Source organism: Schistocerca piceifrons, chromosome 2 (assembly GCF_021461385.2).
Source record: "Schistocerca piceifrons isolate TAMUIC-IGC-003096 chromosome 2, iqSchPice1.1, whole genome shotgun sequence".
Lineage (NCBI taxonomy): Eukaryota > Metazoa > Arthropoda > Insecta > Orthoptera > Acrididae > Schistocerca > Schistocerca piceifrons.
Genome location: NC_060139.1, coordinates 43,652,806 through 43,677,567, shown reverse-complemented (window position 1 = coordinate 43,677,567; position 24,762 = coordinate 43,652,806). Strand labels below are relative to the sequence as shown.

General features: G+C 53.4%; 65 non-coding genes across 65 annotated transcripts; 51 read left to right on the top strand and 14 right to left on the bottom strand.

Annotated features, from left to right (window-relative positions):
• The first annotated feature begins 387 nt into the window (after window positions 1–387).
• Trnav-cac lies at window positions 388–460 on the top strand. The gene has a single exon. It is a non-coding gene; the product is annotated as a tRNA-Val (tRNA).
• A 158-nt stretch (window positions 461–618) lies between these two features.
• Window positions 619–691, top strand: Trnav-aac. Its single transcript has one exon. It is a non-coding gene; the product is annotated as a tRNA-Val (tRNA).
• A 194-nt stretch (window positions 692–885) lies between these two features.
• Trnap-agg lies at window positions 886–957 on the bottom strand. The gene has a single exon. It is a non-coding gene; the product is annotated as a tRNA-Pro (tRNA).
• A 402-nt stretch (window positions 958–1,359) lies between these two features.
• Window positions 1,360–1,432, top strand: Trnav-cac. The gene has a single exon. It is a non-coding gene; the product is annotated as a tRNA-Val (tRNA).
• Window positions 1,433–1,590: 158 nt separating this feature from the next.
• On the top strand, window positions 1,591–1,663 carry Trnav-aac. Its single transcript has one exon. It is a non-coding gene; the product is annotated as a tRNA-Val (tRNA).
• Window positions 1,664–1,857: 194 nt separating this feature from the next.
• Window positions 1,858–1,929, bottom strand: Trnap-agg. The gene has a single exon. It is a non-coding gene; the product is annotated as a tRNA-Pro (tRNA).
• A 402-nt stretch (window positions 1,930–2,331) lies between these two features.
• Trnav-cac lies at window positions 2,332–2,404 on the top strand. The gene has a single exon. It is a non-coding gene; the product is annotated as a tRNA-Val (tRNA).
• Window positions 2,405–2,562: 158 nt separating this feature from the next.
• On the top strand, window positions 2,563–2,635 carry Trnav-aac. The gene has a single exon. It is a non-coding gene; the product is annotated as a tRNA-Val (tRNA).
• Window positions 2,636–2,829: 194 nt separating this feature from the next.
• On the bottom strand, window positions 2,830–2,901 carry Trnap-agg. Its single transcript has one exon. It is a non-coding gene; the product is annotated as a tRNA-Pro (tRNA).
• Window positions 2,902–3,303: 402 nt separating this feature from the next.
• Trnav-cac lies at window positions 3,304–3,376 on the top strand. Its single transcript has one exon. It is a non-coding gene; the product is annotated as a tRNA-Val (tRNA).
• Window positions 3,377–3,534: 158 nt separating this feature from the next.
• On the top strand, window positions 3,535–3,607 carry Trnav-aac. Its single transcript has one exon. It is a non-coding gene; the product is annotated as a tRNA-Val (tRNA).
• Window positions 3,608–4,275: 668 nt separating this feature from the next.
• On the top strand, window positions 4,276–4,348 carry Trnav-cac. The gene has a single exon. It is a non-coding gene; the product is annotated as a tRNA-Val (tRNA).
• Window positions 4,349–4,506: 158 nt separating this feature from the next.
• Window positions 4,507–4,579, top strand: Trnav-aac. The gene has a single exon. It is a non-coding gene; the product is annotated as a tRNA-Val (tRNA).
• Window positions 4,580–4,773: 194 nt separating this feature from the next.
• On the bottom strand, window positions 4,774–4,845 carry Trnap-agg. The gene has a single exon. It is a non-coding gene; the product is annotated as a tRNA-Pro (tRNA).
• Window positions 4,846–5,247: 402 nt separating this feature from the next.
• Trnav-cac lies at window positions 5,248–5,320 on the top strand. Its single transcript has one exon. It is a non-coding gene; the product is annotated as a tRNA-Val (tRNA).
• Window positions 5,321–5,478: 158 nt separating this feature from the next.
• Window positions 5,479–5,551, top strand: Trnav-aac. Its single transcript has one exon. It is a non-coding gene; the product is annotated as a tRNA-Val (tRNA).
• Window positions 5,552–6,219: 668 nt separating this feature from the next.
• Trnav-cac lies at window positions 6,220–6,292 on the top strand. The gene has a single exon. It is a non-coding gene; the product is annotated as a tRNA-Val (tRNA).
• A 158-nt stretch (window positions 6,293–6,450) lies between these two features.
• Window positions 6,451–6,523, top strand: Trnav-aac. Its single transcript has one exon. It is a non-coding gene; the product is annotated as a tRNA-Val (tRNA).
• A 194-nt stretch (window positions 6,524–6,717) lies between these two features.
• Window positions 6,718–6,789, bottom strand: Trnap-agg. Its single transcript has one exon. It is a non-coding gene; the product is annotated as a tRNA-Pro (tRNA).
• Window positions 6,790–7,191: 402 nt separating this feature from the next.
• Trnav-cac lies at window positions 7,192–7,264 on the top strand. The gene has a single exon. It is a non-coding gene; the product is annotated as a tRNA-Val (tRNA).
• Window positions 7,265–7,422: 158 nt separating this feature from the next.
• On the top strand, window positions 7,423–7,495 carry Trnav-aac. The gene has a single exon. It is a non-coding gene; the product is annotated as a tRNA-Val (tRNA).
• Window positions 7,496–8,163: 668 nt separating this feature from the next.
• On the top strand, window positions 8,164–8,236 carry Trnav-cac. Its single transcript has one exon. It is a non-coding gene; the product is annotated as a tRNA-Val (tRNA).
• Window positions 8,237–8,394: 158 nt separating this feature from the next.
• On the top strand, window positions 8,395–8,467 carry Trnav-aac. The gene has a single exon. It is a non-coding gene; the product is annotated as a tRNA-Val (tRNA).
• Window positions 8,468–8,661: 194 nt separating this feature from the next.
• Window positions 8,662–8,733, bottom strand: Trnap-agg. Its single transcript has one exon. It is a non-coding gene; the product is annotated as a tRNA-Pro (tRNA).
• Window positions 8,734–9,135: 402 nt separating this feature from the next.
• Window positions 9,136–9,208, top strand: Trnav-cac. Its single transcript has one exon. It is a non-coding gene; the product is annotated as a tRNA-Val (tRNA).
• A 158-nt stretch (window positions 9,209–9,366) lies between these two features.
• Window positions 9,367–9,439, top strand: Trnav-aac. The gene has a single exon. It is a non-coding gene; the product is annotated as a tRNA-Val (tRNA).
• A 194-nt stretch (window positions 9,440–9,633) lies between these two features.
• Trnap-agg lies at window positions 9,634–9,705 on the bottom strand. The gene has a single exon. It is a non-coding gene; the product is annotated as a tRNA-Pro (tRNA).
• Window positions 9,706–10,107: 402 nt separating this feature from the next.
• Window positions 10,108–10,180, top strand: Trnav-cac. Its single transcript has one exon. It is a non-coding gene; the product is annotated as a tRNA-Val (tRNA).
• A 158-nt stretch (window positions 10,181–10,338) lies between these two features.
• Window positions 10,339–10,411, top strand: Trnav-aac. The gene has a single exon. It is a non-coding gene; the product is annotated as a tRNA-Val (tRNA).
• Window positions 10,412–11,079: 668 nt separating this feature from the next.
• On the top strand, window positions 11,080–11,152 carry Trnav-cac. Its single transcript has one exon. It is a non-coding gene; the product is annotated as a tRNA-Val (tRNA).
• A 158-nt stretch (window positions 11,153–11,310) lies between these two features.
• Trnav-aac lies at window positions 11,311–11,383 on the top strand. The gene has a single exon. It is a non-coding gene; the product is annotated as a tRNA-Val (tRNA).
• A 194-nt stretch (window positions 11,384–11,577) lies between these two features.
• On the bottom strand, window positions 11,578–11,649 carry Trnap-agg. The gene has a single exon. It is a non-coding gene; the product is annotated as a tRNA-Pro (tRNA).
• A 402-nt stretch (window positions 11,650–12,051) lies between these two features.
• Trnav-cac lies at window positions 12,052–12,124 on the top strand. The gene has a single exon. It is a non-coding gene; the product is annotated as a tRNA-Val (tRNA).
• A 158-nt stretch (window positions 12,125–12,282) lies between these two features.
• Window positions 12,283–12,355, top strand: Trnav-aac. The gene has a single exon. It is a non-coding gene; the product is annotated as a tRNA-Val (tRNA).
• A 668-nt stretch (window positions 12,356–13,023) lies between these two features.
• On the top strand, window positions 13,024–13,096 carry Trnav-cac. The gene has a single exon. It is a non-coding gene; the product is annotated as a tRNA-Val (tRNA).
• Window positions 13,097–13,254: 158 nt separating this feature from the next.
• Trnav-aac lies at window positions 13,255–13,327 on the top strand. The gene has a single exon. It is a non-coding gene; the product is annotated as a tRNA-Val (tRNA).
• A 194-nt stretch (window positions 13,328–13,521) lies between these two features.
• Trnap-agg lies at window positions 13,522–13,593 on the bottom strand. The gene has a single exon. It is a non-coding gene; the product is annotated as a tRNA-Pro (tRNA).
• A 402-nt stretch (window positions 13,594–13,995) lies between these two features.
• Window positions 13,996–14,068, top strand: Trnav-cac. The gene has a single exon. It is a non-coding gene; the product is annotated as a tRNA-Val (tRNA).
• A 158-nt stretch (window positions 14,069–14,226) lies between these two features.
• Window positions 14,227–14,299, top strand: Trnav-aac. Its single transcript has one exon. It is a non-coding gene; the product is annotated as a tRNA-Val (tRNA).
• Window positions 14,300–14,493: 194 nt separating this feature from the next.
• Trnap-agg lies at window positions 14,494–14,565 on the bottom strand. The gene has a single exon. It is a non-coding gene; the product is annotated as a tRNA-Pro (tRNA).
• Window positions 14,566–14,967: 402 nt separating this feature from the next.
• On the top strand, window positions 14,968–15,040 carry Trnav-cac. Its single transcript has one exon. It is a non-coding gene; the product is annotated as a tRNA-Val (tRNA).
• A 158-nt stretch (window positions 15,041–15,198) lies between these two features.
• Window positions 15,199–15,271, top strand: Trnav-aac. The gene has a single exon. It is a non-coding gene; the product is annotated as a tRNA-Val (tRNA).
• A 194-nt stretch (window positions 15,272–15,465) lies between these two features.
• Trnap-agg lies at window positions 15,466–15,537 on the bottom strand. The gene has a single exon. It is a non-coding gene; the product is annotated as a tRNA-Pro (tRNA).
• Window positions 15,538–15,939: 402 nt separating this feature from the next.
• On the top strand, window positions 15,940–16,012 carry Trnav-cac. The gene has a single exon. It is a non-coding gene; the product is annotated as a tRNA-Val (tRNA).
• A 158-nt stretch (window positions 16,013–16,170) lies between these two features.
• Window positions 16,171–16,243, top strand: Trnav-aac. The gene has a single exon. It is a non-coding gene; the product is annotated as a tRNA-Val (tRNA).
• Window positions 16,244–16,911: 668 nt separating this feature from the next.
• Trnav-cac lies at window positions 16,912–16,984 on the top strand. The gene has a single exon. It is a non-coding gene; the product is annotated as a tRNA-Val (tRNA).
• A 158-nt stretch (window positions 16,985–17,142) lies between these two features.
• On the top strand, window positions 17,143–17,215 carry Trnav-aac. The gene has a single exon. It is a non-coding gene; the product is annotated as a tRNA-Val (tRNA).
• A 194-nt stretch (window positions 17,216–17,409) lies between these two features.
• Trnap-agg lies at window positions 17,410–17,481 on the bottom strand. The gene has a single exon. It is a non-coding gene; the product is annotated as a tRNA-Pro (tRNA).
• Window positions 17,482–17,883: 402 nt separating this feature from the next.
• On the top strand, window positions 17,884–17,956 carry Trnav-cac. Its single transcript has one exon. It is a non-coding gene; the product is annotated as a tRNA-Val (tRNA).
• A 158-nt stretch (window positions 17,957–18,114) lies between these two features.
• On the top strand, window positions 18,115–18,187 carry Trnav-aac. Its single transcript has one exon. It is a non-coding gene; the product is annotated as a tRNA-Val (tRNA).
• A 668-nt stretch (window positions 18,188–18,855) lies between these two features.
• Trnav-cac lies at window positions 18,856–18,928 on the top strand. The gene has a single exon. It is a non-coding gene; the product is annotated as a tRNA-Val (tRNA).
• Window positions 18,929–19,086: 158 nt separating this feature from the next.
• Trnav-aac lies at window positions 19,087–19,159 on the top strand. The gene has a single exon. It is a non-coding gene; the product is annotated as a tRNA-Val (tRNA).
• A 194-nt stretch (window positions 19,160–19,353) lies between these two features.
• Trnap-agg lies at window positions 19,354–19,425 on the bottom strand. The gene has a single exon. It is a non-coding gene; the product is annotated as a tRNA-Pro (tRNA).
• A 402-nt stretch (window positions 19,426–19,827) lies between these two features.
• On the top strand, window positions 19,828–19,900 carry Trnav-cac. The gene has a single exon. It is a non-coding gene; the product is annotated as a tRNA-Val (tRNA).
• A 158-nt stretch (window positions 19,901–20,058) lies between these two features.
• On the top strand, window positions 20,059–20,131 carry Trnav-aac. Its single transcript has one exon. It is a non-coding gene; the product is annotated as a tRNA-Val (tRNA).
• A 668-nt stretch (window positions 20,132–20,799) lies between these two features.
• On the top strand, window positions 20,800–20,872 carry Trnav-cac. Its single transcript has one exon. It is a non-coding gene; the product is annotated as a tRNA-Val (tRNA).
• Window positions 20,873–21,030: 158 nt separating this feature from the next.
• On the top strand, window positions 21,031–21,103 carry Trnav-aac. Its single transcript has one exon. It is a non-coding gene; the product is annotated as a tRNA-Val (tRNA).
• A 668-nt stretch (window positions 21,104–21,771) lies between these two features.
• On the top strand, window positions 21,772–21,844 carry Trnav-cac. The gene has a single exon. It is a non-coding gene; the product is annotated as a tRNA-Val (tRNA).
• Window positions 21,845–22,002: 158 nt separating this feature from the next.
• Trnav-aac lies at window positions 22,003–22,075 on the top strand. The gene has a single exon. It is a non-coding gene; the product is annotated as a tRNA-Val (tRNA).
• A 194-nt stretch (window positions 22,076–22,269) lies between these two features.
• Window positions 22,270–22,341, bottom strand: Trnap-agg. The gene has a single exon. It is a non-coding gene; the product is annotated as a tRNA-Pro (tRNA).
• A 402-nt stretch (window positions 22,342–22,743) lies between these two features.
• Window positions 22,744–22,816, top strand: Trnav-cac. The gene has a single exon. It is a non-coding gene; the product is annotated as a tRNA-Val (tRNA).
• Window positions 22,817–22,974: 158 nt separating this feature from the next.
• Trnav-aac lies at window positions 22,975–23,047 on the top strand. The gene has a single exon. It is a non-coding gene; the product is annotated as a tRNA-Val (tRNA).
• Window positions 23,048–23,715: 668 nt separating this feature from the next.
• On the top strand, window positions 23,716–23,788 carry Trnav-cac. Its single transcript has one exon. It is a non-coding gene; the product is annotated as a tRNA-Val (tRNA).
• A 158-nt stretch (window positions 23,789–23,946) lies between these two features.
• Trnav-aac lies at window positions 23,947–24,019 on the top strand. The gene has a single exon. It is a non-coding gene; the product is annotated as a tRNA-Val (tRNA).
• Window positions 24,020–24,687: 668 nt separating this feature from the next.
• On the top strand, window positions 24,688–24,760 carry Trnav-cac. Its single transcript has one exon. It is a non-coding gene; the product is annotated as a tRNA-Val (tRNA).
• Window positions 24,761–24,762: the final 2 nt, after the last annotated feature.

The following is a 24,762-nucleotide window of genomic DNA, read 5'->3' as shown; positions in this document are numbered from 1 at the left end:
TGCCAATTATTCCAGTCCATCGATGTCGTCCAGGGTGCCCTGGAAGTCTCGTGTACGCTGGCGGGATGGGGCCGGCGCGAATTCCCGCGGTCGGCGGCCTTCCTGGGCTACTGGTACCTTCATGTAGAGCTGCCGCTGGGCTCGCACTGCCTGCTGTTGAGAAAGTGATTGCTTTTGCTGATATGACTTGCAATAAGGACTGCGCGAAACGCCGCTATCTCGTTAGGGGTGCTACGGCAGACACCCTCTCGAGCACCCCGAAGACTTCTTGAGCCCTCGGCTGTGATGGGTTCCAGGCTGACAAAAGAACTGTCGTGTGTGCATTCGCGAACGAGAGAAAGTCTGAGGCAAGTTCGAGTGAACAAGAATGGACTCCCCGGGTCCGTCGTTTCCGTAGTGTAGCGGTTATCACGTCTGCTTCACACGCAGAAGGTCCCCGGTTCGATCCCGGGCGGGAACAGAATTTTCCTGCCTATGTCGTATTGTCCTCCAATGAGCCACGTCGTGTGTGGATCTGCTGCATGTCCCTTCGTTTTGCAAGTACCACATTTATTGAATTTTTTAGTTACGATGGCAACATCACTACAAGTTGTCTGTGAAGTAAGGTGCACACAAGCAGTTTCCGTGGTGTAGCGGTTATCACGTCAGCCTAACACGCAGAAGGTCCCCGGTTCGATCCCGGGCGGAAACACTTTTTCATCACTTTAAGCAAGACGTACTAACATGCATCTGCTACCATCTGTACCCGAAACCTTCGTAATCGCCTTCACGCGTCGGACCCGAGTGTCAATTGCTCACATCGAATAAGAAATTCATTTGATATTGACGGCGAGCTTTTTGCGCTGACTCAGCCACTGACGTGCGATCAGTTTGCACAAAACGCTAGGGCTCGTCCGGGATTTGAACCCGTGACCTCCTGCACCCTAAGCAGGAATCATACCCCTAGACCAACGAGCCCTGTGACACGGCGAATGTCAATTATTCCAGTCCCTCGATGTCGTCCAGGGTGCCCTGGAAGTCTCGTGTACGCTGGCGGGATGGGGCCGGCGCGAATTCCCGCGGTCGGCGGCCTTCCTGGGCTACTGGTACCTTCATGTAGAGCTGCCGCTGGGCTCGCACTGCCTGCTGTTGAGAAAGTGATTGCTTTTGCTGATATGACTTGCAATAACGACTGCGCGAAATGCCGCTATCTCGTTAGGGGTGCTACGGCAGACACCCTCTCGAGCACCCCGAAGACTTCTTGAGCCCTCGGCTGTGATGGGTTCCAGGCTGACAAAAGAACTGTCGTGTGTGCATTCGCGAACGAGAGAAAGTCTGAGGCAAGTTCGAGTGAACAAGGATGGACTCGCCGGGTCCGTCGTTTCCGTAGTGTAGCGGTTATCACGTCTGCTTCACACGCAGAAGGTCCCCGGTTCGATCCCGGGCGGGAACAGAATTTTCCTGCCTATGTCGTATTGTCCTCCAATGAGCCACGTCGTGTGTGGATCTGCTGCATGTCCCTTCGTTTTGCAAGTACCACATTTATTGAATTTTTTAGTTACGATGGCAACATCACTACAAGTTGTCTGTGAAGTAAGGTGCACACAAGCAGTTTCCGTGGTGTAGCGGTTATCACGTCAGCCTAACACGCAGAAGGTCCCCGGTTCGATCCCGGGCGGAAACACTTTTTCATCACTTTAAGCAAGACGTACTAACATGCATCTGCTACCATCTGTACCCGAAACCTTCGTAATCGCCTTCACGCGTCGGACCCGAGTGTCAATTGCTCACATCGAATAAGAAATTCATTTGATATTGACGGCGAGCTTTTTGCGCTGACTCAGCCACTGACGTGCGATCAGTTTGCACAAAACGCTAGGGCTCGTCCGGGATTTGAACCCGGGACCTCCTGCACCCTAAGCAGGAATCATACCCCTACACCAACGAGCCCTGTAACACGGCGAATGTCAATTATTCCAGTCCCTCGATGTCGTCCAGGGTGCCCTGGAAGTCTCGTGTACGCTGGCGGGATGGGGCCGGCGCGAATTCCCGCGGTCGGCGGCCTTCCTGGGCTACTGGTACCTTCATGTAGAGCTGCCGCTGGGCTCGCACTGCCTGCTGTTGAGAAAGTGATTGCTTTTGCTGATATGACTTGCAATAAGGACTGCGCGAAACGCCGCTATCTCGTTAGGGGTGCTACGGCAGACACCCTCTCGAGCACCCCGAAGACTTCTTGAGCCCTCGGCTGTGATGGGTTCCAGGCTGACAAAAGAACTGTCGTGTGTGCATTCGCGAACGAGAGAAAGTCTGAGGCAAGTTCGAGTGAACAAGAATGGACTCCCTGGGTCCGTCGTTTCCGTAGTGTAGCGGTTATCACGTCTGCTTCACACGCAGAAGGTCCCCGGTTCGATCCCGGGCGGGAACAGAATTTTCCTGCCTATGTCGTATTGTCCTCCAATGAGCCACGTCGTGTGTGGATCTGCTGCATGTCCCTTCGTTTCGCAAGTACCACATTTATTGAATTTTTTAGTTACGATGGCAACATCACTACAAGTTGTCTGTGAAGTAAGGTGCACACAAGCAGTTTCCGTGGTGTAGCGGTTATCACGTCAGCCTAACACGCAGAAGGTCCCCGGTTCGATCCCGGGCGGAAACACTTTTTCATCACTTTAAGCAAGACGTACTAACATGCATCTGCTACCATCTGTACCCGAAACCTTCGTAATCGCCTTCACGCGTCGGACCCGAGTGTCAATTGCTCACATCGAATAAGAAATTCATTTGATATTGACGGCGAGCTTTTTGCGCTGACTCAGCCACTGACGTGCGATCAGTTTGCACAAAACGCTAGGGCTCGTCCGGGATTTGAACCCGGGACCTCCTGCACCCTAAGCAGGAATCATACCCCTACACCAACGAGCCCTGTGACACGGCGAATGCCAATTATTCCAGTCCATCGATGTCGTCCAGGGTGCCCTGGAAGTCTCGTGTACGCTGGCGGGATGGGGCCGGCGCGAATTCCCGCGGTCGGCGGCCTTCCTGGGATACTGGTACCTTCATGTAGAGCTGCCGCTGGGCTCGCACTGCCTGCTGTTGAGAAAGTGATTGCTTTTGCTGATATGACTTGCAATAACGACTGCGCGAAACGCCGCTATCTCGTTAGGGGTGCTACGGCAGACACCCTCTCGAGCACCCCGAAGACTTCTTGAGCCCTCGGCTGTGATGGGTTCCAGGCTGACAAAAGAACTGTCGTGTGTGCATTCGCGAACGAGAGAAAGTCTGAGGCAAGTTCGAGTGAACAAGGATGGACTCGCCGGGTCCGTCGTTTCCGTAGTGTAGCGGTTATCACGTCTGCTTCACACGCAGAAGGTCCCCGGTTCGATACCGGGCGGGAACAGAATTTTCCTGCCTATGTCGTATTGTCCTCCAATGAGCCACGTCGTGTGTGGATCTGCTGCATGTCCCTTCGTTTTGCAAGTACCACATTTATTGAATTTTTTAGTTACGATGGCAACATCACTACAAGTTGTCTGTGAAGTAAGGTGCACACAAGCAGTTTCCGTGGTGTAGCGGTTATCACGTCAGCCTAACACGCAGAAGGTCCCCGGTTCGATCCCGGGCGGAAACACTTTTTCATCACTTTAAGCAAGACGTACTAACATGCATCTGCTACCATCTGTACCCGAAACCTTCGTAATCGCCTTCACGCGTCGGACCCGAGTGTCAATTGCTCACATCGAATAAGAAATTCATTTGATATTGACGGCGAGCTTTTTGCGCTGACTCAGCCACTGACGTGCGATCAGTTTGCACAAAACGCTAGGGCTCGTCCGGGATTTGAACCCGTGACCTACTGCACCCTAAACAGGAATCATACCCCTAGACCAACGAGCCCTGTGACACGGCGAATGTCAATTATTCCAGTCCCTCGATGTCGTCCAGGGTGCCCTGGAAGTCTCGTGTACGCTGGCGGGATGGGGCCGGCGCGAATTCCCGCGGTCGGCGGCCTTCCTGGGCTACTGGTACCTTCATGTAGAGCTGCCGCTGGGCTCGCACTGCCTGCTGTTGAGAAAGTGATTGCTTTTGCTGATATGACTTGCAATAACGACTGCGCGAAACGCCGCTATCTCGTTAGGGGTGCTACGGCAGACACCCTCTCGAGCACCCCGAAGACTTCTTGAGCCCTCGGCTGTGATGGGTTCCAGGCTGACAAAAGAACTGTCGTGTGTGCATTCGCGAACGAGAGAAAGTCTGAGGCAAGTTCGAGTGAACAAGAATGGACTCCCCGGGTCCGTCGTTTCCGTAGTGTAGCGGTTATCACGTCTGCTTCACACGCAGAAGGTCCCCGGTTCGATCCCGGGCGGGAACAGAATTTTCCTGCCTATGTCGTATTGTCCTCCAATGAGCCACGTCGTGTGTGGATCTGCTGCATGTCCCTTCGTTTTGCAAGTACCACATTTATTGAATTTTTTAGTTACGATGGCAACATCACTACAAGTTGTCTGTGAAGTAAGGTGCACACAAGCAGTTTCCGTGGTGTAGCGGTTATCACGTCAGCCTAACACGCAGAAGGTCCCCGGTTCGATCCCGGGCGGAAACACTTTTTCATCACTTTAAGCAAGACGTACTAACATGCATCTGCTACCATCTGTACCCGAAACCTTCGTAATCGCCTTCACGCGTCGGACCCGAGTGTCAATTGCTCACATCGAATAAGAAATTCATTTGATATTGACGGCGAGCTTTTTGCGCTGACTCAGCCACTGACGTGCGATCAGTTTGCACAAAACGCTAGGGCTCGTCCGGGATTTGAACCCGGGACCTCCTGCACCCTAAGCAGGAATCATACCCCTACACCAACGAGCCCTGTGACACGGCGAATGCCAATTATTCCAGTCCATCGATGTCGTCCAGGGTGCCCTGGAAGTCTCGTGTACGCTGGCGGGATGGGGCCGGCGCGAATTCCCGCGGTCGGCGGCCTTCCTGGGCTACTGGTACCTTCATGTAGAGCTGCCGCTGGGCTCGCACTGCCTGCTGTTGAGAAAGTGATTGCTTTTGCTGATATGACTTGCAATAACGACTGCGCGAAACGCCGCTATCTCGTTAGGGGTGCTACGGCAGACACCCTCTCGAGCACCCCGAAGACTTCTTGAGCCCTCGGCTGTGATGGGTTCCAGGCTGACAAAAGAACTGTCGTGTGTGCATTCGCGAACGAGAGAAAGTCTGAGGCAAGTTCGAGTGAACAAGGATGGACTCGCCGGGTCCGTCGTTTCCGTAGTGTAGCGGTTATCACGTCTGCTTCACACGCAGAAGGTCCCCGGTTCGATCCCGGGCGGGAACAGAATTTTCCTGCCTATGTCGTATTGTCCTCCAATGAGCCACGTCGTGTGTGGATCTGCTGCATGTCCCTTCGTTTTGCAAGTACCACATTTATTGAATTTTTTAGTTACGATGGCAACATCACTACAAGTTGTCTGTGAAGTAAGGTGCACACAAGCAGTTTCCGTGGTGTAGCGGTTATCACGTCAGCCTAACACGCAGAAGGTCCCCGGTTCGATCCCGGGCGGAAACACTTTTTCATCACTTTAAGCAAGACGTACTAACATGCATCTGCTACCATCTGTACCCGAAACCTTCGTAATCGCCTTCACGCGTCGGACCCGAGTGTCAATTGCTCACATCGAATAAGAAATTCATTTGATATTGACGGCGAGCTTTTTGCGCTGACTCAGCCACTGACGTGCGATCAGTTTGCACAAAACGCTAGGGCTCGTCCGGGATTTGAACCCGTGACCTACTGCACCCTAAACAGGAATCATACCCCTAGACCAACGAGCCCTGTGACACGGCGAATGTCAATTATTCCAGTCCCTCGATGTCGTCCAGGGTGCCCTGGAAGTCTCGTGTACGCTGGCGGGATGGGGCCGGCGCGAATTCCCGCGGTCGGCGGCCTTCCTGGGCTACTGGTACCTTCATGTAGAGCTGCCGCTGGGCTCGCACTGCCTGCTGTTGAGAAAGTGATTGCTTTTGCTGATATGACTTGCAATAAGGACTGCGCGAAACGCCGCTATCTCGTTAGGGGTGCTACGGCAGACACCCTCTCGAGCACCCCGAAGACTTCTTGAGCCCTCGGCTGTGATGGGTTCCAGGCTGACAAAAGAACTGTCGTGTGTGCATTCGCGAACGAGAGAAAGTCTGAGGCAAGTTCGAGTGAACAAGAATGGACTCCCCGGGTCCGTCGTTTCCGTAGTGTAGCGGTTATCACGTCTGCTTCACACGCAGAAGGTCCCCGGTTCGATCCCGGGCGGGAACAGAATTTTCCTGCCTATGTCGTATTGTCCTCCAATGAGCCACGTCGTGTGTGGATCTGCTGCATGTCCCTTCGTTTTGCAAGTACCACATTTATTGAATTTTTTAGTTACGATGGCAACATCACTACAAGTTGTCTGTGAAGTAAGGTGCACACAAGCAGTTTCCGTGGTGTAGCGGTTATCACGTCAGCCTAACACGCAGAAGGTCCCCGGTTCGATCCCGGGCGGAAACACTTTTTCATCACTTTAAGCAAGACGTACTAACATGCATCTGCTACCATCTGTACCCGAAACCTTCGTAATCGCCTTCACGCGTCGGACCCGAGTGTCAATTGCTCACATCGAATAAGAAATTCATTTGATATTGACGGCGAGCTTTTTGCGCTGACTCAGCCACTGACGTGCGATCAGTTTGCACAAAACGCTAGGGCTCGTCCGGGATTTGAACCCGGGACCTCCTGCACCCTAAGCAGGAATCATACCCCTACACCAACGAGCCCTGTGACACGGCGAATGCCAATTATTCCAGTCCATCGATGTCGTCCAGGGTGCCCTGGAAGTCTCGTGTACGCTGGCGGGATGGGGCCGGCGCGAATTCCCGCGGTCGGCGGCCTTCCTGGGCTACTGGTACCTTCATGTAGAGCTGCCGCTGGGCTCGCACTGCCTGCTGTTGAGAAAGTGATTGCTTTTGCTGATATGACTTGCAATAACGACTGCGCGAAACGCCGCTATCTCGTTAGGGGTGCTACGGCAGACACCCTCTCGAGCACCCCGAAGACTTCTTGAGCCCTCGGCTGTGATGGGTTCCAGGCTGACAAAAGAACTGTCGTGTGTGCATTCGCGAACGAGAGAAAGTCTGAGGCAAGTTCGAGTGAACAAGGATGGACTCGCCGGGTCCGTCGTTTCCGTAGTGTAGCGGTTATCACGTCTGCTTCACACGCAGAAGGTCCCCGGTTCGATCCCGGGCGGGAACAGAATTTTCCTGCCTATGTCGTATTGTCCTCCAATGAGCCACGTCGTGTGTGGATCTGCTGCATGTCCCTTCGTTTTGCAAGTACCACATTTATTGAATTTTTTAGTTACGATGGCAACATCACTACAAGTTGTCTGTGAAGTAAGGTGCACACAAGCAGTTTCCGTGGTGTAGCGGTTATCACGTCAGCCTAACACGCAGAAGGTCCCCGGTTCGATCCCGGGCGGAAACACTTTTTCATCACTTTAAGCAAGACGTACTAACATGCATCTGCTACCATCTGTACCCGAAACCTTCGTAATCGCCTTCACGCGTCGGACCCGAGTGTCAATTGCTCACATCGAATAAGAAATTCATTTGATATTGACGGCGAGCTTTTTGCGCTGACTCAGCCACTGACGTGCGATCAGTTTGCACAAAACGCTAGGGCTCGTCCGGGATTTGAACCCGTGACCTACTGCACCCTAAACAGGAATCATACCCCTAGACCAACGAGCCCTGTGACACGGCGAATGTCAATTATTCCAGTCCCTCGATGTCGTCCAGGGTGCCCTGGAAGTCTCGTGTACGCTGGCGGGATGGGGCCGGCGCGAATTCCCGCGGTCGGCGGCCTTCCTGGGCTACTGGTACCTTCATGTAGAGCTGCCGCTGGGCTCGCACTGCCTGCTGTTGAGAAAGTGATTGCTTTTGCTGATATGACTTGCAATAAGGACTGCGCGAAACGCCGCTATCTCGTTAGGGGTGCTACGGCAGACACCCTCTCGAGCACCCCGAAGACTTCTTGAGCCCTCGGCTGTGATGGGTTCCAGGCTGACAAAAGAACTGTCGTGTGTGCATTCGCGAACGAGAGAAAGTCTGAGGCAAGTTCGAGTGAACAAGAATGGACTCCCCGGGTCCGTCGTTTCCGTAGTGTAGCGGTTATCACGTCTGCTTCACACGCAGAAGGTCCCCGGTTCGATCCCGGGCGGGAACAGAATTTTCCTGCCTATGTCGTATTGTCCTCCAATGAGCCACGTCGTGTGTGGATCTGCTGCATGTCCCTTCGTTTTGCAAGTACCACATTTATTGAATTTTTTAGTTACGATGGCAACATCACTACAAGTTGTCTGTGAAGTAAGGTGCACACAAGCAGTTTCCGTGGTGTAGCGGTTATCACGTCAGCCTAACACGCAGAAGGTCCCCGGTTCGATCCCGGGCGGAAACACTTTTTCATCACTTTAAGCAAGACGTACTAACATGCATCTGCTACCATCTGTACCCGAAACCTTCGTAATCGCCTTCACGCGTCGGACCCGAGTGTCAATTGCTCACATCGAATAAGAAATTCATTTGATATTGACGGCGAGCTTTTTGCGCTGACTCAGCCACTGACGTGCGATCAGTTTGCACAAAACGCTAGGGCTCGTCCGGGATTTGAACCCGGGACCTCCTGCACCCTAAGCAGGAATCATACCCCTACACCAACGAGCCCTGTGACACGGCGAATGCCAATTATTCCAGTCCATCGATGTCGTCCAGGGTGCCCTGGAAGTCTCGTGTACGCTGGCGGGATGGGGCCGGCGCGAATTCCCGCGGTCGGCGGCCTTCCTGGGCTACTGGTACCTTCATGTAGAGCTGCCGCTGGGCTCGCACTGCCTGCTGTTGAGAAAGTGATTGCTTTTGCTGATATGACTTGCAATAACGACTGCGCGAAACGCCGCTATCTCGTTAGGGGTGCTACGGCAGACACCCTCTCGAGCACCCCGAAGACTTCTTGAGCCCTCGGCTGTGATGGGTTCCAGGCTGACAAAAGAACTGTCGTGTGTGCATTCGCGAACGAGAGAAAGTCTGAGGCAAGTTCGAGTGAACAAGGATGGACTCGCCGGGTCCGTCGTTTCCGTAGTGTAGCGGTTATCACGTCTGCTTCACACGCAGAAGGTCCCCGGTTCGATCCCGGGCGGGAACAGAATTTTCCTGCCTATGTCGTATTGTCCTCCAATGAGCCACGTCGTGTGTGGATCTGCTGCATGTCCCTTCGTTTTGCAAGTACCACATTTATTGAATTTTTTAGTTACGATGGCAACATCACTACAAGTTGTCTGTGAAGTAAGGTGCACACAAGCAGTTTCCGTGGTGTAGCGGTTATCACGTCAGCCTAACACGCAGAAGGTCCCCGGTTCGATCCCGGGCGGAAACACTTTTTCATCACTTTAAGCAAGACGTACTAACATGCATCTGCTACCATCTGTACCCGAAACCTTCGTAATCGCCTTCACGCGTCGGACCCGAGTGTCAATTGCTCACATCGAATAAGAAATTCATTTGATATTGACGGCGAGCTTTTTGCGCTGACTCAGCCACTGACGTGCGATCAGTTTGCACAAAACGCTAGGGCTCGTCCGGGATTTGAACCCGGGACCTCCTGCACCCTAAGCAGGAATCATACCCCTACACCAACGAGCCCTGTGACACGGCGAATGCCAATTATTCCAGTCCATCGATGTCGTCCAGGGTGCCCTGGAAGTCTCGTGTACGCTGGCGGGATGGGGCCGGCGCGAATTCCCGCGGTCGGCGGCCTTCCTGGGCTACTGGTACCTTCATGTAGAGCTGCCGCTGGGCTCGCACTGCCTGCTGTTGAGAAAGTGATTGCTTTTGCTGATATGACTTGCAATAACGACTGCGCGAAACGCCGCTATCTCGTTAGGGGTGCTACGGCAGACACCCTCTCGAGCACCCCGAAGACTTCTTGAGCCCTCGGCTGTGATGGGTTCCAGGCTGACAAAAGAACTGTCGTGTGTGCATTCGCGAACGAGAGAAAGTCTGAGGCAAGTTCGAGTGAACAAGGATGGACTCGCCGGGTCCGTCGTTTCCGTAGTGTAGCGGTTATCACGTCTGCTTCACACGCAGAAGGTCCCCGGTTCGATCCCGGGCGGGAACAGAATTTTCCTGCCTATGTCGTATTGTCCTCCAATGAGCCACGTCGTGTGTGGATCTGCTGCATGTCCCTTCGTTTTGCAAGTACCACATTTATTGAATTTTTTAGTTACGATGGCAACATCACTACAAGTTGTCTGTGAAGTAAGGTGCACACAAGCAGTTTCCGTGGTGTAGCGGTTATCACGTCAGCCTAACACGCAGAAGGTCCCCGGTTCGATCCCGGGCGGAAACACTTTTTCATCACTTTAAGCAAGACGTACTAACATGCATCTGCTACCATCTGTACCCGAAACCTTCGTAATCGCCTTCACGCGTCGGACCCGAGTGTCAATTGCTCACATCGAATAAGAAATTCATTTGATATTGACGGCGAGCTTTTTGCGCTGACTCAGCCACTGACGTGCGATCAGTTTGCACAAAACGCTAGGGCTCGTCCGGGATTTGAACCCGTGACCTACTGCACCCTAAACAGGAATCATACCCCTAGACCAACGAGCCCTGTGACACGGCGAATGTCAATTATTCCAGTCCCTCGATGTCGTCCAGGGTGCCCTGGAAGTCTCGTGTACGCTGGCGGGATGGGGCCGGCGCGAATTCCCGCGGTCGGCGGCCTTCCTGGGCTACTGGTACCTTCATGTAGAGCTGCCGCTGGGCTCGCACTGCCTGCTGTTGAGAAAGTGATTGCTTTTGCTGATATGACTTGCAATAAGGACTGCGCGAAACGCCGCTATCTCGTTAGGGGTGCTACGGCAGACACCCTCTCGAGCACCCCGAAGACTTCTTGAGCCCTCGGCTGTGATGGGTTCCAGGCTGACAAAAGAACTGTCGTGTGTGCATTCGCGAACGAGAGAAAGTCTGAGGCAAGTTCGAGTGAACAAGGATGGACTCGCCGGGTCCGTCGTTTCCGTAGTGTAGCGGTTATCACGTCTGCTTCACACGCAGAAGGTCCCCGGTTCGATCCCGGGCGGGAACAGAATTTTCCTGCCTATGTCGTATTGTCCTCCAATGAGCCACGTCGTGTGTGGATCTGCTGCATGTCCCTTCGTTTTGCAAGTACCACATTTATTGAATTTTTTAGTTACGATGGCAACATCACTACAAGTTGTCTGTGAAGTAAGGTGCACACAAGCAGTTTCCGTGGTGTAGCGGTTATCACGTCAGCCTAACACGCAGAAGGTCCCCGGTTCGATCCCGGGCGGAAACACTTTTTCATCACTTTAAGCAAGACGTACTAACATGCATCTGCTACCATCTGTACCCGAAACCTTCGTAATCGCCTTCACGCGTCGGACCCGAGTGTCAATTGCTCACATCGAATAAGAAATTCATTTGATATTGACGGCGAGCTTTTTGCGCTGACTCAGCCACTGACGTGCGATCAGTTTGCACAAAACGCTAGGGCTCGTCCGGGATTTGAACCCGGGACCTCCTGCACCCTAAGCAGGAATCATACCCCTACACCAACGAGCCCTGTGACACGGCGAATGCCAATTATTCCAGTCCATCGATGTCGTCCAGGGTGCCCTGGAAGTCTCGTGTACGCTGGCGGGATGGGGCCGGCGCGAATTCCCGCGGTCGGCGGCCTTCCTGGGCTACTGGTACCTTCATGTAGAGCTGCCGCTGGGCTCGCACTGCCTGCTGTTGAGAAAGTGATTGCTTTTGCTGATATGACTTGCAATAACGACTGCGCGAAACGCCGCTATCTCGTTAGGGGTGCTACGGCAGACACCCTCTCGAGCACCCCGAAGACTTCTTGAGCCCTCGGCTGTGATGGGTTCCAGGCTGACAAAAGAACTGTCGTGTGTGCATTCGCGAACGAGAGAAAGTCTGAGGCAAGTTCGAGTGAACAAGGATGGACTCGCCGGGTCCGTCGTTTCCGTAGTGTAGCGGTTATCACGTCTGCTTCACACGCAGAAGGTCCCCGGTTCGATCCCGGGCGGGAACAGAATTTTCCTGCCTATGTCGTATTGTCCTCCAATGAGCCACGTCGTGTGTGGATCTGCTGCATGTCCCTTCGTTTTGCAAGTACCACATTTATTGAATTTTTTAGTTACGATGGCAACATCACTACAAGTTGTCTGTGAAGTAAGGTGCACACAAGCAGTTTCCGTGGTGTAGCGGTTATCACGTCAGCCTAACACGCAGAAGGTCCCCGGTTCGATCCCGGGCGGAAACACTTTTTCATCACTTTAAGCAAGACGTACTAACATGCATCTGCTACCATCTGTACCCGAAACCTTCGTAATCGCCTTCACGCGTCGGACCCGAGTGTCAATTGCTCACATCGAATAAGAAATTCATTTGATATTGACGGCGAGCTTTTTGCGCTGACTCAGCCACTGACGTGCGATCAGTTTGCACAAAACGCTAGGGCTCGTCCGGGATTTGAACCCGTGACCTACTGCACCCTAAACAGGAATCATACCCCTAGACCAACGAGCCCTGTGACACGGCGAATGTCAATTATTCCAGTCCCTCGATGTCGTCCAGGGTGCCCTGGAAGTCTCGTGTACGCTGGCGGGATGGGGCCGGCGCGAATTCCCGCGGTCGGCGGCCTTCCTGGGCTACTGGTACCTTCATGTAGAGCTGCCGCTGGGCTCGCACTGCCTGCTGTTGAGAAAGTGATTGCTTTTGCTGATATGACTTGCAATAAGGACTGCGCGAAACGCCGCTATCTCGTTAGGGGTGCTACGGCAGACACCCTCTCGAGCACCCCGAAGACTTCTTGAGCCCTCGGCTGTGATGGGTTCCAGGCTGACAAAAGAACTGTCGTGTGTGCATTCGCGAACGAGAGAAAGTCTGAGGCAAGTTCGAGTGAACAAGGATGGACTCGCCGGGTCCGTCGTTTCCGTAGTGTAGCGGTTATCACGTCTGCTTCACACGCAGAAGGTCCCCGGTTCGATCCCGGGCGGGAACAGAATTTTCCTGCCTATGTCGTATTGTCCTCCAATGAGCCACGTCGTGTGTGGATCTGCTGCATGTCCCTTCGTTTTGCAAGTACCACATTTATTGAATTTTTTAGTTACGATGGCAACATCACTACAAGTTGTCTGTGAAGTAAGGTGCACACAAGCAGTTTCCGTGGTGTAGCGGTTATCACGTCAGCCTAACACGCAGAAGGTCCCCGGTTCGATCCCGGGCGGAAACACTTTTTCATCACTTTAAGCAAGACGTACTAACATGCATCTGCTACCATCTGTACCCGAAACCTTCGTAATCGCCTTCACGCGTCGGACCCGAGTGTCAATTGCTCACATCGAATAAGAAATTCATTTGATATTGACGGCGAGCTTTTTGCGCTGACTCAGCCACTGACGTGCGATCAGTTTGCACAAAACGCTAGGGCTCGTCCGGGATTTGAACCCGGGACCTCCTGCACCCTAAGCAGGAATCATACCCCTAGACCAACGAGCCCTGTGACACGGCGAATGCCAATTATTCCAGTCCATCGATGTCGTCCAGGGTGCCCTGGAAGTCTCGTGTACGCTGGCGGGATGGGGCCGGCGCGAATTCCCGCGGTCGGCGGCCTTCCTGGGCTACTGGTACCTTCATGTAGAGCTGCCGCTGGGCTCGCACTGCCTGCTGTTGAGAAAGTGATTGCTTTTGCTGATATGACTTGCAATAACGACTGCGCGAAACGCCGCTATCTCGTTAGGGGTGCTACGGCAGACACCCTCTCGAGCACCCCGAAGACTTCTTGAGCCCTCGGCTGTGATGGGTTCCAGGCTGACAAAAGAACTGTCGTGTGTGCATTCGCGAACGAGAGAAAGTCTGAGGCAAGTTCGAGTGAACAAGGATGGACTCGCCGGGTCCGTCGTTTCCGTAGTGTAGCGGTTATCACGTCTGCTTCACACGCAGAAGGTCCCCGGTTCGATCCCGGGCGGGAACAGAAATTTCCTGCCTATGTCGTATTGTCCTCCAATGAGCCACGTCGTGTGTGGATCTGCTGCATGTCCCTTCGTTTTGCAAGTACCACATTTATTGAATTTTTTAGTTACGATGGCAACATCACTACAAGTTGTCTGTGAAGTAAGGTGCACACAAGCAGTTTCCGTGGTGTAGCGGTTATCACGTCAGCCTAACACGCAGAAGGTCCCCGGTTCGATCCCGGGCGGAAACACTTTTTCATCACTTTAAGCAAGACGTACTAACATGCATCTGCTACCATCTGTACCCGAAACCTTCGTAATCGCCTTCACGCGTCGGACCCGAGTGTCAATTGCTCACATCGAATAAGAAATTCATTTGATATTGACGGCGAGCTTTTTGCGCTGACTCAGCCACTGACGTGCGATCAGTTTGCACAAAACGCTAGGGCTCGTCCGGGATTTGAACCCGGGACCTCCTGCACCCTAAGCAGGAATCATACCCCTACACCAACGAGCCCTGTGACACGGCGAATGCCAATTATTCCAGTCCATCGATGTCGTCCAGGGTGCCCTGGAAGTCTCGTGTACGCTGGCGGGATGGGGCCGGCGCGAATTCCCGCGGTCGGCGGCCTTCCTGGGCTACTGGTACCTTCATGTAGAGCTGCCGCTGGGCTCGCACTGCCTGCTGTTGAGAAAGTGATTGCTTTTGCTGATATGACTTGCAATAACGACTGCGCGAAACGCCGCTATCTCGTTAGGGGTGCTACGGCAGACACCCTCTCGAGCACCCCGAAGACTTCTTGAGCCCTCGGCTGTGATGGGTTCCAGGCTGACAAAAGAACTGTCGTGTGTGCATTCGCGAACGAGAGAAAGTCTGAGGCAAGTTCGAGTGAACAAGGATGGACTCGCCGGGTCCGTCGTTTCCGTAGTGTAGCGGTTATCACGTCTGCTTCACACGCAGAAGGTCCCCGGTTCGATCCCGGGCGGGAACAGAATTTTCCTGCCTATGTCGTATTGTCCTCCAATGAGCCACGTCGTGTGTGGATCTGCTGCATGTCCCTTCGTTTTGCAAGTACCACATTTATTGAATTTTTTAGTTACGATGGCAACATCACTACAAGTTGTCTGTGAAGTAAGGTGCACACAAGCAGTTTCCGTGGTGTAGCGGTTATCACGTCAGCCTAACACGCAGAAGGTCCCCGGTTCGATCCCGGGCGGAAACACTTTTTCATCACTTTAAGCAAGACGTACTAACATGCATCTGCTACCATCTGTACCCGAAACCTTCGTAATCGCCTTCACGCGTCGGACCCGAGTGTCAATTGCTCACATCGAATAAGAAATTCATTTGATATTGACGGCGAGCTTTTTGCGCTGACTCAGCCACTGACGTGCGATCAGTTTGCACAAAACGCTAGGGCTCGTCCGGGATTTGAACCCGGGACCTCCTGCACCCTAAGCAGGAATCATACCCCTAGACCAACGAGCCCTGTGACACGGCGAATGCCAATTATTCCAGTCCATCGATGTCGTCCAGGGTGCCCTGGAAGTCTCGTGTACGCTGGCGGGATGGGGCCGGCGCGAATTCCCGCGGTCGGCGGCCTTCCTGGGCTACTGGTACCTTCATGTAGAGCTGCCGCTGGGCTCGCACTGCCTGCTGTTGAGAAAGTGATTGCTTTTGCTGATATGACTTGCAATAACGACTGCGCGAAACGCCGCTATCTCGTTAGGGGTGCTACGGCAGACACCCTCTCGAGCACCCCGAAGACTTCTTGAGCCCTCGGCTGTGATGGGTTCCAGGCTGACAAAAGAACTGTCGTGTGTGCATTCGCGAACGAGAGAAAGTCTGAGGCAAGTTCGAGTGAACAAGGATGGACTCGCCGGGTCCGTCGTTTCCGTAGTGTAGCGGTTATCACGTCTGCTTCACACGCAGAAGGTCCCCGGTTCGATCCCGGGCGGGAACAGAATTTTCCTGCCTATGTCGTATTGTCCTCCAATGAGCCACGTCGTGTGTGGATCTGCTGCATGTCCCTTCGTTTTGCAAGTACCACATTTATTGAATTTTTTAGTTACGATGGCAACATCACTACAAGTTGTCTGTGAAGTAAGGTGCACACAAGCAGTTTCCGTGGTGTAGCGGTTATCACGTCAGCGTAACACGCAGAAGGTCCCCGGTTCGATCCCGGGCGGAAACACTTTTTCATCACTTTAAGCAAGACGTACTAACATGCATCTGCTACCATCTGTACCCGAAACCTTCGTAATCGCCTTCACGCGTCGGACCCGAGTGTCAATTGCTCACATCGAATAAGAAATTCATTTGATATTGACGGCGAGCTTTTTGCGCTGACTCAGCCACTGACGTGCGATCAGTTTGCACAAAACGCTAGGGCTCGTCCGGGATTTGAACCCGTGACCTACTGCACCCTAAACAGGAATCATACCCCTAGACCAACGAGCCCTGTGACACGGCGAATGTCAATTATTCCAGTCCCTCGATGTCGTCCAGGGTGCCCTGGAAGTCTCGTGTACGCTGGCGGGATGGGGCCGGCGCGAATTCCCGCGGTCGGCGGCCTTCCTGGGCTACTGGTACCTTCATGTAGAGCTGCCGCTGGGCTCGCACTGCCTGCTGTTGAGAAAGTGATTGCTTTTGCTGATATGACTTGCAATAAGGACTGCGCGAAACGCCGCTATCTCGTTAGGGGTGCTACGGCAGACACCCTCTCGAGCACCCCGAAGACTTCTTGAGCCCTCGGCTGTGATGGGTTCCAGGCTGACAAAAGAACTGTCGTGTGTGCATTCGCGAACGAGAGAAAGTCTGAGGCAAGTTCGAGTGAACAAGAATGGACTCCCTGGGTCCGTCGTTTCCGTAGTGTAGCGGTTATCACGTCTGCTTCACACGCAGAAGGTCCCCGGTTCGATCCCGGGCGGGAACAGAATTTTCCTGCCTATGTCGTATTGTCCTCCAATGAGCCACGTCGTGTGTGGATCTGCTGCATGTCCCTTCGTTTCGCAAGTACCACATTTATTGAATTTTTTAGTTACGATGGCAACATCACTACAAGTTGTCTGTGAAGTAAGGTGCACACAAGCAGGTTCCGTGGTGTAGCGGTTATCACGTCAGCCTAACACGCAGAAGGTCCCCGGTTCGATCCCGGGCGGAAACACTTTTTCATCACTTTAAGCAAGACGTACTAACATGCATCTGCTACCATCTGTACCCGAAACCTTCGTAATCGCCTTCACGCGTCGGACCCGAGTGTCAATTGCTCACATCGAATAAGAAATTCATTTGATATTGACGGCGAGCTTTTTGCGCTGACTCAGCCACTGACGTGCGATCAGTTTGCACAAAACGCTAGGGCTCGTCCGGGATTTGAACCCGGGACCTCCTGCACCCTAAGCAGGAATCATACCCCTACACCAACGAGCCCTGTGACACGGCGAATGCCAATTATTCCAGTCCATCGATGTCGTCCAGGGTGCCCTGGAAGTCTCGTGTACGCTGGCGGGATGGGGCCGGCGCGAATTCCCGCGGTCGGCGGCCTTCCTGGGCTACTGGTACCTTCATGTAGAGCTGCCGCTGGGCTCGCACTGCCTGCTGTTGAGAAAGTGATTGCTTTTGCTGATATGACTTGCAATAACGACTGCGCGAAACGCCGCTATCTCGTTAGGGGTGCTACGGCAGACACCCTCTCGAGCACCCCGAAGACTTCTTGAGCCCTCGGCTGTGATGGGTTCCAGGCTGACAAAAGAACTGTCGTGTGTGCATTCGCGAACGAGAGAAAGTCTGAGGCAAGTTCGAGTGAACAAGGATGGACTCGCCGGGTCCGTCGTTTCCGTAGTGTAGCGGTTATCACGTCTGCTTCACACGCAGAAGGTCCCCGGTTCGATACCGGGCGGGAACAGAATTTTCCTGCCTATGTCGTATTGTCCTCCAATGAGCCACGTCGTGTGTGGATCTGCTGCATGTCCCTTCGTTTTGCAAGTACCACATTTATTGAATTTTTTAGTTACGATGGCAACATCACTACAAGTTGTCTGTGAAGTAAGGTGCACACAAGCAGTTTCCGTGGTGTAGCGGTTATCACGTCAGCCTAACACGCAGAAGGTCCCCGGTTCGATCCCGGGCGGAAACACTTTTTCATCACTTTAAGCAAGACGTACTAACATGCATCTGCTACCATCTGTACCCGAAACCTTCGTAATCGCCTTCACGCGTCGGACCCGAGTGTCAATTGCTCACATCGAATAAGAAATTCATTTGATATTGACGGCGAGCTTTTTGCGCTGACTCAGCCACTGACGTGCGATCAGTTTGCACAAAACGCTAGGGCTCGTCCGGGATTTGAACCCGTGACCTACTGCACCCTAAACAGGAATCATACCCCTAGACCAACGAGCCCTGTGACACGGCGAATGTCAATTATTCCAGTCCCTCGATGTCGTCCAGGGTGCCCTGGAAGTCTCGTGTACGCTGGCGGGATGGGGCCGGCGCGAATTCCCGCGGTCGGCGGCCTTCCTGGGCTACTGGTACCTTCATGTAGAGCTGCCGCTGGGCTCGCACTGCCTGCTGTTGAGAAAGTGATTGCTTTTGCTGATATGACTTGCAATAAGGACTGCGCGAAACGCCGCTATCTCGTTAGGGGTGCTACGGCAGACACCCTCTCGAGCACCCCGAAGACTTCTTGAGCCCTCGGCTGTGATGGGTTCCAGGCTGACAAAAGAACTGTCGTGTGTGCATTCGCGAACGAGAGAAAGTCTGAGGCAAGTTCGAGTGAACAAGAATGGACTCCCCGGGTCCGTCGTTTCCGTAGTGTAGCGGTTATCACGTCTGCTTCACACGCAGAAGGTCCCCGGTTCGATCCCGGGCGGGAACAGAATTTTCCTGCCTATGTCGTATTGTCCTCCAATGAGCCACGTCGTGTGTGGATCTGCTGCATGTCCCTTCGTTTTGCAAGTACCACATTTATTGAATTTTTTAGTTACGATGGCAACATCACTACAAGTTGTCTGTGAAGTAAGGTGCACACAAGCAGTTTCCGTGGTGTAGCGGTTATCACGTCAGCCTAACACGCAGAAGGTCCCCGGTTCGATCCCGGGCGGAAACACTTTTTCATCACTTTAAGCAAGACGTACTAACATGCATCTGCTACCATCTGTACCCGAAACCTTCGTAATCGCCTTCACGCGTCGGACCCGAGTGTCAATTGCTCACATCGAATAAGAAATTCATTTGATATTGACGGCGAGCTTTTTGCGCTGACTCAGCCACTGACGTGCGATCAGTTTGCACAAAACGCTAGGGCTCGTCCGGGATTTGAACCCGGGACCTCCTGCACCCTAAGCAGGAATCATACCCCTACACCAACGAGCCCTGTGACACGGCGAATGCCAATTATTCCAGTCCATCGATGTCGTCCAGGGTGCCCTGGAAGTCTCGTGTACGCTGGCGGGATGGGGCCGGCGCGAATTCCCGCGGTCGGCGGCCTTCCTGGGCTACTGGTACCTTCATGTAGAGCTGCCGCTGGGCTCGCACTGCCTGCTGTTGAGAAAGTGATTGCTTTTGCTGATATGACTTGCAATAACGACTGCGCGAAACGCCGCTATCTCGTTAGGGGTGCTACGGCAGACACCCTCTCGAGCACCCCGAAGACTTCTTGAGCCCTCGGCTGTGATGGGTTCCAGGCTGACAAAAGAACTGTCGTGTGTGCATTCGCGAACGAGAGAAAGTCTGAGGCAAGTTCGAGTGAACAAGGATGGACTCGCCGGGTCCGTCGTTTCCGTAGTGTAGCGGTTATCACGTCTGCTTCACACGCAGAAGGTCCCCGGTTCGATCCCGGGCGGGAACAGAATTTTCCTGCCTATGTCGTATTGTCCTCCAATGAGCCACGTCGTGTGTGGATCTGCTGCATGTCCCTTCGTTTTGCAAGTACCACATTTATTGAATTTTTTAGTTACCATGGCAACATCACTACAAGTTGTCTGTGAAGTAAGGTGCACACAAGCAGTTTCCGTGGTGTAGCGGTTATCACGTCAGCCTAACACGCAGAAGGTCCCCGGTTCGATCCCGGGCGGAAACACTTTTTCATCACTTTAAGCAAGACGTACTAACATGCATCTGCTACCATCTGTACCCGAAACCTTCGTAATCGCCTTCACGCGTCGGACCCGAGTGTCAATTGCTCACATCGAATAAGAAATTCATTTGATATTGACGGCGAGCTTTTTGCGCTGACTCAGCCACTGACGTGCGATCAGTTTGCACAAAACGCTAGGGCTCGTCCGGGATTTGAACCCGTGACCTACTGCACCCTAAACAGGAATCATACCCCTAGACCAACGAGCCCTGTGACATGGCGAATGTCAATTATTCCAGTCCCTCGATGTCGTCCAGGGTGCCCTGGAAGTCTCGTGTACGCTGGCGGGATGGGGCCGGCGCGAATTCCCGCGGTCGGCGGCCTTCCTGGGCTACTGGTACCTTCATGTAGAGCTGCCGCTGGGCTCGCACTGCCTGCTGTTGAGAAAGTGATTGCTTTTGCTGATATGACTTGCAATAAGGACTGCGCGAAACGCCGCTATCTCGTTAGGGGTGCTACGGCAGACACCCTCTCGAGCACCCCGAAGACTTCTTGAGCCCTCGGCTGTGATGGGTTCCAGGCTGACAAAAGAACTGTCGTGTGTGCATTCGCGAACGAGAGAAAGTCTGAGGCAAGTTCGAGTGAACAAGAATGGACTCCCCGGGTCCGTCGTTTCCGTAGTGTAGCGGTTATCACGTCTGCTTCACACGCAGAAGGTCCCCGGTTCGATCCCGGGCGGGAACAGAATTTTCCTGCCTATGTCGTATTGTCCTCCAATGAGCCACGTCGTGTGTGGATCTGCTGCATGTCCCTTCGTTTTGCAAGTACCACATTTATTGAATTTTTTAGTTACGATGGCAACATCACTACAAGTTGTCTGTGAAGTAAGGTGCACACAAGCAGTTTCCGTGGTGTAGCGGTTATCACGTCAGCCTAACACGCAGAAGGTCCCCGGTTCGATCCCGGGCGGAAACACTTTTTCATCACTTTAAGCAAGACGTACTAACATGCATCTGCTACCATCTGTACCCGAAACCTTCGTAATCGCCTTCACGCGTCGGACCCGAGTGTCAATTGCTCACATCGAATAAGAAATTCATTTGATATTGACGGCGAGCTTTTTGCGCTGACTCAGCCACTGACGTGCGATCAGTTTGCACAAAACGCTAGGGCTCGTCCGGGATTTGAACCCGTGACCTACTGCACCCTAAACAGGAATCATACCCCTAGACCAACGAGCCCTGTGACACGGCGAATGTCAATTATTCCAGTCCCTCGATGTCGTCCAGGGTGCCCTGGAAGTCTCGTGTACGCTGGCGGGATGGGGCCGGCGCGAATTCCCGCGGTCGGCGGCCTTCCTGGGCTACTGGTACCTTCATGTAGAGCTGCCGCTGGGCTCGCACTGCCTGCTGTTGAGAAAGTGATTGCTTTTGCTGATATGACTTGCAATAAGGACTGCGCGAAACGCCGCTATCTCGTTAGGGGTGCTACGGCAGACACCCTCTCGAGCACCCCGAAGACTTCTTGAGCCCTCGGCTGTGATGGGTTCCAGGCTGACAAAAGAACTGTCGTGTGTGCATTCGCGAACGAGAGAAAGTCTGAGGCAAGTTCGAGTGAACAAGAATGGACTCCCCGGGTCCGTCGTTTCCGTAGTGTAGCGGTTATCACGTCTGCTTCACACGCAGAAGGTCCCCGGTTCGATCCCGGGCGGGAACAGAATTTTCCTGCCTATGTCGTATTGTCCTCCAATGAGCCACGTCGTGTGTGGATCTGCTGCATGTCCCTTCGTTTTGCAAGTACCACATTTATTGAATTTTTTAGTTACGATGGCAACATCACTACAAGTTGTCTGTGAAGTAAGGTGCACACAAGCAGTTTCCGTGGTGTAGCGGTTATCACGTCAGCCTAACACGCAGAAGGTCCCCGGTTCGATCCCGGGCGGAAACACTTTTTCATCACTTTAAGCAAGACGTACTAACATGCATCTGCTACCATCTGTACCCGAAACCTTCGTAATCGCCTTCACGCGTCGGACCCGAGTGTCAATTGCTCACATCGAATAAGAAATTCATTTGATATTGACGGCGAGCTTTTTGCGCTGACTCAGCCACTGACGTGCGATCAGTTTGCACAAAACGCTAGGGCTCGTCCGGGATTTGAACCCGGGACCTCCTGCACCCTAAGCAGGAATCATACCCCTACACCAACGAGCCCTGTGACACGGCGAATGCCAATTATTCCAGTCCATCGATGTCGTCCAGGGTGCCCTGGAAGTCTCGTGTACGCTGGCGGGATGGGGCCGGCACGAATTCCCGCGGTCGGCGGCCTTCCTGGGCTACTGGTACCTTCATGTAGAGCTGCCGCTGGGCTCGCACTGCCTGCTGTTGAGAAAGTGATTGCTTTTGCTGATATGACTTGCAATAACGACTGCGCGAAACGCCGCTATCTCGTTAGGGGTGCTACGGCAGACACCCTCTCGAGCACCCCGAAGACTTCTTGAGCCCTCGGCTGTGATGGGTTCCAGGCTGACAAAAGAACTGTCGTGTGTGCATTCGCGAACGAGAGAAAGTCTGAGGCAAGTTCGAGTGAACAAGGATGGACTCGCCGGGTCCGTCGTTTCCGTAGTGTAGCGGTTATCACGTCTGCTTCACACGCAGAAGGTCCCCGGTTCGATCCCGGGCGGGAACAGAATTTTCCTGCCTATGTCGTATTGTCCTCCAATGAGCCACGTCGTGTGTGGATCTGCTGCATGTCCCTTCGTTTTGCAAGTACCACATTTATTGAATTTTTTAGTTACGATGGCAACATCACTACAAGTTGTCTGTGAAGTAAGGTGCACACAAGCAGTTTCCGTGGTGTAGCGGTTATCACGTCAGCCTAACACGCAGAAGGTCCCCGGTTCGATCCCGGGCGGAAACACTTTTTCATCACTTTAAGCAAGACGTACTAACATGCATCTGCTACCATCTGTACCCGAAACCTTCGTAATCGCCTTCACGCGTCGGACCCGAGTGTCAATTGCTCACATCGAATAAGAAATTCATTTGATATTGACGGCGAGCTTTTTGCGCTGACTCAGCCACTGACGTGCGATCAGTTTGCACAAAACGCTAGGGCTCGTCCGGGATTTGAACCCGAGACCTCCTGCACCCTAAGCAGGAATCATACCCCTACACCAACGAGCCCTGCGACACGGCGAATGCCAATTATTCCAGTCCATCGATGTCGTCCAGGGTGCCCTGGAAGTCTCGTGTACGCTGGCGGGATGGGGCCGGCGCGAATTCCCGCGGTCGGCGGCCTTCCTGGGCTACTGGTACCTTCATGTAGAGCTGCCGCTGGGCTCGCACTGCCTGCTGTTGAGAAAGTGATTGCTTTTGCTGATATGACTTGCAATAACGACTGCGCGAAACGCCGCTATCTCGTTAGGGGTGCTACGGCAGACACCCTCTCGAGCACCCCGAAGACTTCTTGAGCCCTCGGCTGTGATGGGTTCCAGGCTGACAAAAGAACTGTCGTGTGTGCATTCGCGAACGAGAGAAAGTCTGAGGCAAGTTCGAGTGAACAAGGATGGACTCGCCGGGTCCGTCGTTTCCGTAGTGTAGCGGTTATCACGTCTGCTTCACACGCAGAAGGTCCCCGGTTCGATCCCGGGCGGGAACAGAATTTTCCTGCCTATGTCGTATTGTCCTCCAATGAGCCACGTCGTGTGTGGATCTGCTGCATGTCCCTTCGTTTTGCAAGTACCACATTTATTGAATTTTTTAGTTACGATGGCAACATCACTACAAGTTGTCTGTGAAGTAAGGTGCACACAAGCAGTTTCCGTGGTGTAGCGGTTATCACGTCAGCCTAACACGCAGAAGGTCCCCGGTTCGATCCCGGGCGGAAACACTTTTTCATCACTTTAAGCAAGACGTACTAACATGCATCTGCTACCATCTGTACCCGAAACCTTCGTAATCGCCTTCACGCGTCGGACCCGAGTGTCAATTGCTCACATCGAATAAGAAATTCATTTGATATTGACGGCGAGCTTTTTGCGCTGACTCAGCCACTGACGTGCGATCAGTTTGCACAAAACGCTAGGGCTCGTCCGGGATTTGAACCCGTGACCTACTGCACCCTAAACAGGAATCATACCCCTAGACCAACGAGCCCTGTGACACGGCGAATGTCAATTATTCCAGTCCCTCGATGTCGTCCAGGGTGCCCTGGAAGTCTCGTGTACGCTGGCGGGATGGGGCCGGCGCGAATTCCCGCGGTCGGCGGCCTTCCTGGGCTACTGGTACCTTCATGTAGAGCTGCCGCTGGGCTCGCACTGCCTGCTGTTGAGAAAGTGATTGCTTTTGCTGATATGACTTGCAATAAGGACTGCGCGAAACGCCGCTATCTCGTTAGGGGTGCTACGGCAGACACCCTCTCGAGCACCCCGAAGACTTCTTGAGCCCTCGGCTGTGATGGGTTCCAGGCTGACAAAAGAACTGTCGTGTGTGCATTCGCGAACGAGAGAAAGTCTGAGGCAAGTTCGAGTGAACAAGAATGGACTCCCCGGGTCCGTCGTTTCCGTAGTGTAGCGGTTATCACGTCTGCTTCACACGCAGAAGGTCCCCGGTTCGATCCCGGGCGGGAACAGA